At 40.5% G+C, this 9,060-nt stretch overlaps 1 protein-coding gene across 3 annotated transcripts in view; it reads left to right on the forward strand.

Moving 5' to 3' along the window:
• Positions 1-206: 206 nt before the first annotated feature.
• The window catches only part of Capsl (calcyphosine like), a 22,864-nt gene continuing 14,010 nt past the window's right edge, over positions 207-9,060 (forward strand). The window contains exon 1 of one of the 3 annotated variants that reach the window (XM_004623541.2): positions 207-274. The gene's annotated coding sequence lies outside the window, so the exon portion shown is untranslated. Of the gene's footprint in view, positions 275-547; positions 664-9,060 lie in introns of those variants that run through there. The other 2 variants (XM_023712930.1, XM_023712928.1) reach the window with 2 other exon arrangements.

Raw genomic sequence — 9,060 nt, forward strand, 5'->3', positions numbered from 1 at the left:
GTCACTGGGGTTTCCTAGGCAACAACAGTGTAAACTTGAGAAGGAGTAAGACTGGAATAGAGATCGACAGTGATCTAAACCAATCCTGCCAGGAGTCTACCTAATGTTCCCAGGCCACTCAATTAGCACTAAGAGGGTTGGCCAGTACTTCTGTGAAAGACAGGTAGGAAGCAGAATTCACAGAGGTGTGGGCGGGGACCAGTTTTCCCAGATTGGAGAGAGGCGTCCATAGTTTCAGTTCTAAGCAACTGGTGACAACAGGTTAGTGTTTAAGGTAAACAAATGTTTTCATTTGTTATAGATCTATTCCTTTTTAGTTTTTGCTTAACTAAGAAAAGAGAATAGTAAATATTATTCTCTAAAGAGAAAACTTAAAAGTTCTGAGACTTCACTGGGCTGTCTTCTGGCAGAGAAAATAGGTTGGCATTGAGAGAGGATTTGTGATCTTTGAAAAGGTTAGATAAAAATATACAAAAGTTAATTCACTCAGTAAATGGGAAGGAAATAATTTCCTTCACTATGTACTGGGTACGTAAGTGCAACGTGGTTAGATAATTGAAGTATCTTGATGGCCAGTGAAAATCCAGAGCTGCGGTGAATTTCTGCATCTGACAAAGCAGAAGCACCAAAGACAGGGCTTTCGTTCCAAGCCTGCCGAGCCTGGTAAGTTTGTCCCGTGTGTGCCGTACCATGCTGTGCTGATAGCAAAATCAGAATCAGGATAAAGGAATGCAGACATGGCCTTGTCAGCACTTTTATCAGAGAATTGATTGGATTAATGAGACAAGCTGCCAATAAAGGCAGCACTAGCTGCTCAGGCATCTGGCTCCCATCCCTTTAGCCTGGAGTGTAAGCAGATCATACTTATACATGAAATTCTTTTGTGTTTTGAGACCTCTTAGCCTTTTCTTGAAGCCTTATAATCAAGACACATATACTTTTGTTTGTGTTTTAAAATTAAGATTTCAATTGTAAGAATTTGTTTGTACTTATATGTGGATACATTATCTCTAACATGATGATTAATTCTAATAGCACTCTAATAGGATCATCCCAAGTGTTGATGGTATGTGATAAAAAATATAGCCTGTGATTTTAAGATGTTATAGTCTAGTAGAGTGGGCAGTTCTGGAAGCAAAGAATTATACTGTAGTGTAGTGCACATGCTGTTAGTTTGCATAGTGGCTTACATAGAGCCTCACTAGATGTTCCACTCTGGTGGGCGTAATTGTATGAGGCTTGAGGAGAGTGATTGCTCCAAGTAGATAGGACTTCTCTAGGCAAAGAACGAGGGGCGGTGTCCCAACAGCGTGACTGTGTGTAAAAAGAAACAGAGATCCACAACATTGTGTTATGTGGAGTGAATATGAGTGAATAGAGATATAGAGTAGATTTTAAATAGGTAAATAATTACTAGAAAGCGGCTGAAATCATAAGATTGTCCAGCACATTAATCTGATCCTAAGACTTTTCCCTTTATGTCATACCATTCGAAACTATGAAAGAATCTTAAACTAGGAAATGAAGTTCAGGTTTGAATTTTATGAAGATTGCTCTGATAGTTGTCTGAAGTATTGGAGGGGATAAGGATAGAGGCAGGAAACCAGCTAGTAGATAGTTACAATACTGAATGTAAGAGGTGGCTTATTTCATTACTGGGTCAGTAGTCATGACAGTGAGGGTAATAAAGATGTCAGACATGTCAAGATAGTGAAGCTGTACTGGACTTATCTGTAATTGAATGCAGAGGGTGAGGAGGAGTCTAGGATAATGTTCAGTTAATGTCCTACGTAAATGAGTTTTCATAGAGCAAAGAGTAAGGAGGAAAGATAATGATTTGCTTCTGTCATGTTAAAATGCAACAGTCATTCAAGTGTACACATTTTATAGGAAACCATAAATCTAGATTTGATATTCAGGAGAGTTCCTGAAGTGAGAAAACATCTGCGAAGCATCATTTGGTCACTGGCTATGCCTGACATTTCTGATGATTAGTGCGAGAGGTAGAGAATAAATAACTGATGGCTGAGAAATAGTAGCATTTCAGAAGCTGGCAGAAGAGGACGGAAAAAATGGGATTGACACAGAGGAAGGAACAGAGATATAGAACAGATTCTTAAAAGATGAATGGAAAGAGTTTCTAAATGGGATTTGATCATTATACTGTTGGGAGAAGTAAACTAGGGGTGTGAATGATGACTGAAACTGTTGATCAGTAAACAACAGATTCTTGAGAGCACACTCATTGCATAAATAGGTTGAAGAATCCACTTAGGTGGTCTGCAGTGTAAAGAAAGCCTGGGGAAGGGAGGCGACTGGAGACTGTTCTTCAGTGGAGATCTAGGTGGGGGCTAAAAAGAGAAGAGCTGAGACTCCCAGAAGAGCTAAGGTTTAGGTTGCAGGTAGAGTGATTTTCTCTATGCAGAAGTTTAGCAAAAAGCCCTCTGGGGGTAGGAGAAATAAGTCAGGATTGCCTTTGACATCCATGCGTTAATGGATTCATAGGACTATGTGTGATGTGAGTCTGTCTGGGATGACTTTTTTCCTATGATTTTCATGACAAGGTTACTTTCAAGAAGAGTAGCAGATGTGTGAATTACTCTGAAAAGATTGCGGGACAAGCTGAGCAACATCATGTAAAGCAGAGCTGGGTATCTCTGAAGGTCCACCTGCACATAAAAGCATAAATGCATTGGTGTCTCTGCACTCTGGCATATGGGCTTTTCAGTTTTTACCTTTACATAGATGGAGCCCAGGCACTTTAAACGATGTTAGGCATTTATGAGTGAGGGTAGGGGATCTTCAATGAGAGGTGAAAATGAAGGTGCTGGCTAGGAGCGATGAGAAGGGTGCTGTGTGTGTGTGTGTGTAGCAGGGAGGCAGAGGCAGGAAGATTGTCTGAGCTCACTGTCCTATGTTCAGGACCAGACTGGGGAACAGAGCAAGGTTCCATCCACCAAAAGCAAGGCAAGGCAAAGCAAAAATTTGATATATGAAGTATGTAGAGTGAGTAAGGAAGGAAATGGATCTGTGTCATGGCTGAGGTGAAAATGCATAGTCAAGAGTCTAGTGGTTCTTTCGTAAATAAGTTAGAATGATGAAATGTAAAAATGAAAGTGAAGTAGATGTTGAATTTTAAGCTCTTTTAGAACAGTTGGACAAGCAAAATGCTCTTGGAAGGGAGTGGTAAAGGAATAAGCAGATAAAGTTAGTATAGGTCAGGAAGTTCCTGGATGGGTGTCAGTTGGGCTGCATGGATGAGCTCTGAGTGTCTCAGATTGGAGAGCACCCTTGGATGTCTGAGGCAAGAGTTGGTCTCAGTGGTGTGGAAAATGGCAGAGCTCTAGTGCCTCAAAGGGGAGTGTGAGAATTGGACATAATGGAGGAGAGAGGGTGCATCTGAGAGACTATGAGCTTGCTACTACAAAGAATTTGGTTTGAGGAGTGACTTCACCTCAAAAATTGCACCAGAATTGTTCCTTGAAGAAAATCCAGGAGCAGCTCTATAGAGACATTGCCATAGTTTCTTGGCAGGAAGTAGACAGCATATTTTAAAAGAATAATAAAAGAATTAATTAGTGGGATCTTACGTAGATGTAGGTACAAGGTATGGGTGAGGAATGACCGAATACCCAGGAATGTCATGAGTCAGGAATGGTGAGGGGGCTAGTGATATTCATCAGCCTTAAGGAACAGGTCCAGATCTCAGCAAGTCCATTGCTGCTGAACAAGAGGGCCACCCTGGAGAAGGATGGCAGTCGCTGAGCAGGTGCAACTTGGCAGAGGAGAGCAGAGGGAGGACAAGTTCCAGCCTTCTCCTCCTGCCCTCTCATGTCCTGGTGATGCCTCCTATTGATGAGCTCAAACTGGAAGCCAGGGAGAAGGGGATGAGGTTGATGAGGTCACTCTCTTGCAGCACAGATGTGGATAAAGAGTAGATCAGTGCTGGGATCTGGGAAACCATGTTCAGTTTGGTGATCAAAATAGTTATTGGGAAGCTGGTCAGTTGAAGTCATTAATCACTGAAAAAGAGTTAGTAAAGTCTGAGTACCTCTGTATGCAAGGCCCTCCAAGTCCTAGAAGGGGCAGCTTCTCTCACTGACTGCCTGTGGTGGTGATAATCTGCTGAGTTGAAGGGCTGGGAATGTGTTTAATTCATGGAATAAAAATTGTGCTGTCAACTGTTCCTTTAATCCTTTTACTTAGAAAATTAAATAAAGCCTTATATTACTTCATTTTTCCTATAATATTTTCATCTTAGCTTTGTGTAGAGAAAAATGTCAAGGTTCAGAGAATTAGGGCTTAATTAAACAAAGGATTTCATTACATTAATTTGTCATGAATCCTTAAAAGCATCATTAGCAGTTTTCTCAGTCATTTTTATAGTCACAGTACTAGAGAGGTGAGCAGTTAATAATGTTCTATTGAGAGCAGAAGTTTCAGTGGAGTGACTTTTCATATCCTCCTCACTCTCAGGCCGATCTGATCTCCTCTTTGGGATGCTGGTTATTTTACCCAGTTATGGTCAATAATTAGGGCCAACCCAAATACAGCCACAGAAGAAAGAGCTTTGCTTGCTGATGCAGTTAGAAATATTTTTGTCTTCAAATATCAGAAGGCTGACAGTAGAGTAACAAATAATACAAAAGGATTATGTTTCTCACATAACTTGAGTGTGATGTCAGGCAGTTATTGATGCTGGGCTGGCAGCTCAGTGATTTTAAAGCTCTGCAGAGGCTTGGTTTCATTTCCCTGTCCTTTCCCTCACAATTTCATAGACTGTCGCATCTCAGGACATTACACGTTGAGTCAAGCCAGAGGAAAGCAAACATTCCAGAGTCCTTAATTCTTCTATGTGGTTCTCTTAGGCTACAATCTTTTTCCATGAATGCTCAACTGAAAGTGAAATGCACCAGAAAAAGGGATGTGGATTGTTCTTAGAATCAGCCAGTCTTTAATGTCTGCAAATGAGCTGAAATTCACACTCAATGAAGTTGTAAGAATGTAAATTTACAAAGGTTAGAACCTTGGCTATCTTTCCAGTTACTATTGTGTTGTGCATAATAGGTGTTCAGTAAACATGTTGGATGTAGATCAAGACAAGTAAGAGCAGGAGGCTGCCTGGGGTACAGGATTTAAGGACATTTGCTGAGGCTCCAGCAAATACAGAGATCAAGGGTTGTCTTAGACATTGTGTTTCAGGCCTTGGTGCCTCCTCTCCCGTTGCTTCTTTAGCTTACTAACAGGAGCCCTGGCAATGAAGGAATCCAATAAGATATTAAGAAGGTGAAGTTGTGAAGTGAACATTGTATGTCAATGATATTTATGAAGCATTAGTTTTAAAATGTGGTGTATCATTAACATTAAGCTAAGCACTTAATTCCTATCCTAACATTCATGTGAAGAATAAAAGACTGTGGTTGAGCAGAAATGGGCTCTGGGGAGACCTGCGTGTTGGCAAATGCCCACATTATGAATTTTATCCATTTTGACAAAATTCATTTTGGTGTCAGGAAAATTTGGTAAGGTGCCAGACTTCAGCAGCATCATATTTCTACAATATTCTTGTATCATTAAAGATTAAATACTATCATATTTTAAGTGATGTGTGGGAATGACAATCCCAAGAAAAAAACAGGTCCTCCCCTCTTTTTCAAATTTTTAAGAGAACATGTAAAATATAGTAAATAGTTGTATGGATGCTAATATAAGGGTTTGAGTTTAGTTTTTAAACAGCTTTCAAAAGTCCACACATCATTTTATAAAACATAGGAACAGCAGTAAAAAAAAGTTGCTGAAAGATGAGGGCTGTGTAGATTGTCTGTCACAAAGATAAGTTTACATGTCCAAGCCTCTGTAGAGCCTTAAAATCACTGAGCTGCCAACCCAGCATCAACAACTGCCTGGCATCACGCTCAAGTTATGTAAGAAACCTAATCCTTTTGTATTGTCTGTTACTCCATTGTTAGCCTTCTGGTATTTGAAGACAAAAGTATTTCTAACTGCATCAACAAGCATACTGTGACTGTATTTAGGTTAGTCCTAATTATTGACCATAACTCGGTAGAATAAACAGCATCCTAAAGAGGAAGAGCTCAGATCCCCCTGAGAGTGAGGAGGATATGGAAAGTCACTCCATGTAACTTCTGCTCTCAGTAGAACTTTATTAACTGTTCGCCTCTCAAGTACTTTGACTATAAAAATGTCTGAGAAAATTACTTAGCATGATTTTAACTTTGAAAGCTCATGCTAGGGTTTGAAGAGAGAGAGGTTGTGCTTAAAATCTGTGAGTTGTCTGGTAGCCACTACACTCTGCTGCAGGAAATTTCAACCAGTGAGCCAAGCAATATTTTCCCTGAAGTTCTCCTTCCTTACCTTCTCTAAATTCCCCAAACAATTTATCAGCATCTCAGCATAGTCATTAAAGCTCTAGTCCTGCCACTCCCTAGTGGCCCTTCTATTCTGAGATAAATAACATGGTGTTTCCAAATCTTTCTTGATTTTTTTATGTTAAGCCGGACCCCATGACATGAAGCAATGTGTTCATGTACAAAGTGCTGCAGCCTTCACAGGCCCTGGTGTAACTGTTTTTGCTATCATTAGTTTTCATGTGTTCCTCTTATCCTGCACTGTTGTGTTATGGTTTGTTTCTAAATATCCCATCAAGGTCTCATACAGTCAAGTAGGTGGAGCTTTTCCAGACATGGCTGAATCTCGAGGGCATGATTGGTATAAGGTGCAGTGCTAGAATTAAGGGTGCTGAGATGAAGAGCAGATGATCGCTACGTCAGTCCACTGATTGGACTGTCACCACCCTAATCCTGGTAGACTGGATACAATATAAGGGACAGAAAAAGGCTTGCCTTCCCATGAGTTGCTTTTGCTACCTTGTGGGCCTGCATGCACACAAACTGTTCTCTGCAATGCCCCTCTGCCATGCCACCCTGCCTTGGAGCCAGCCAACTACCAACTCAAGCATCTACAAACTGTGAGCTAAAGAAGTCTTCCCTCCTTTAACTTTGGATGTCACGTATTTTGCCTCAGTAATGAGAAAAAGTAACTAAGACATATGGGATAGTGTTTCCTTACCAGGTTTTACTTCTTTCACTAGAGAGTGACTTTATTTTCTACAGCTTAGTTTCTGCTATGATTTTCTGTCTCGATGTCACCACCCAAAGTCTCATGCAGTCATGGGGCAGCATCTAGAGTTTGTGATTAATTCATGCCAAATGCTAGGATTCTGGGTGCAGATAGCCTGAATGCATATAATGCATTCAGACAGAGGAAATAGGTTGTCATTGAGAGAGGATTTGTGATCTTTGAAAAGATTAGATAAAAATGTACAAAAGTTTATTCACTCAGTAAATTGGAAGGAAATAATTTCCTTCACTATGTAATGGGTATGTAAGCAACAAAGGAGAAAAGGCTTGCTCTCTGCTGCTGCTACTATTTTTTTTCTCTTGCTGTTTTGCTGCTTTCTGCCACCATGAACTACTGCCTTCTGCCTTGCGCCATTCTGCGTTAGATCCAGCTGATTATGGACTGAAACCTCACAAACTATGAGCTAAAATAAACACTTCCTCTCTTAACTTTGTGTGTTGGGTATTTTGACTCAACCATGAAAGAAAAGTAACTAAGACAGTTTCTAAATGAAGGTATACATTAAACATATCTAAAAATAGCAAAATGTGTAACCCAAGCAACCACACCTATAGAATCTAATTTACCTTAGTCAGTGAGGGGCTGTGGGCATATTTATATTTCAAATGACCCAGCACTATTGGCATTTTGGATCAACTAACTCCAGGCTCATGTCAGGATCTGTCTTGTTTTCTGAAGGATTGGAAGTATCCCTAACCTCTACCCTCTAGATACCAGTAATTCTCTTCCCCTCTTTCATTATAACAACCAAAAACATCTCTAGGGTACAAAGCCATGAATGGTTGGGGGCCACTGCAATACAATATCATCATGCAATACAATACAATATTAGTGCAGTGCTTTTCATGCCCAGCAGTCCTCAGGGTATATTGAGCTGAATCATATTCAGGTGGGGTTGATAAGTTATCACTAACCACGTCAACAACACTGACTTGCACTGTTTCCTGGAGTTGCCAACTTCTCTGCTACAGGTCTTTATTCAACCCATCCGAGTCTTCTATTTCATTCTCAGAAGACAGCGTCATGCTTTGTGCACTTTCTAGCCATGTGTCAGGCTATTCTCGACACATGGTGCTATCGTTTGAATGTCTGTGTGACCTCCAAAATTCATATTGAAATAATTTTGAACTAAGCTGTGCAGCAAGCCTTAATTAAGAACCATTAAGAAGTTTAGGAGGTAAGTAGGTCATGAGGACTTTTCCCTCGTGAATAGCTCAAGGCCTATAGGAAGGGGGTAGGCAGCACTATCTATATAGGTCTAGAGTATTGGTCACTTCCTGATTGGGCCATTTAAAGGAAGTAGCTGGGTGATCCCAGTGGGGTAGATGTGGAGATACACTTAGATTCTTATCTCTGACCAAGGGCTTGTACCATTTTGGTATGGTATAGAACTGGAAACTCTTAGGGTGGTTGAGACCTGTTTCTGGATGAAAACTTAAACTTAAATTTAAAAATGAGTGCCAAAGCAACACAAAATTACAATAATTCACCACGTTTCTCTACTCCTTGGAAGAGCAAGTGGTTGCCATGCTTAGGGTCAAGCCTGAGCTAGCAGAGCGGGGGAGGGCTACACTTGTACGGGAAGTTGAGAGGAGGCAGGTGTTTCCTACTTCCACAGAAGTAGATTAAGCCCTCCTCATTTAATCAACTGCTACTTGCTCTCCTTTATTTTTTTCTTCTTTTTACATAGTAGAATGTTTTATAATAACACAGAGGTCCTAGAGCAACCCCGGGACCTTTGTTCCTGAAAATGGCTATGGTAATGGAAGAGGCATTTAACACACAGAGACAAGCTTAAAAATACTTTTTTTTTTTTTTTTTTTTTTTTTGCGGAACCAGGGATTGAACTCAGGTCCTTGCGCTTGCCAGGGAAGTACTTATTCCACTGAACTACCTCCC

The sequence above is a fragment of the Octodon degus genome, unplaced genomic scaffold (genome assembly GCF_000260255.1).
Source record: "Octodon degus isolate 3935 unplaced genomic scaffold, OctDeg1.0 scaffold00002, whole genome shotgun sequence".
In the NCBI taxonomy this organism is placed as follows: domain Eukaryota; kingdom Metazoa; phylum Chordata; class Mammalia; order Rodentia; family Octodontidae; genus Octodon; species Octodon degus.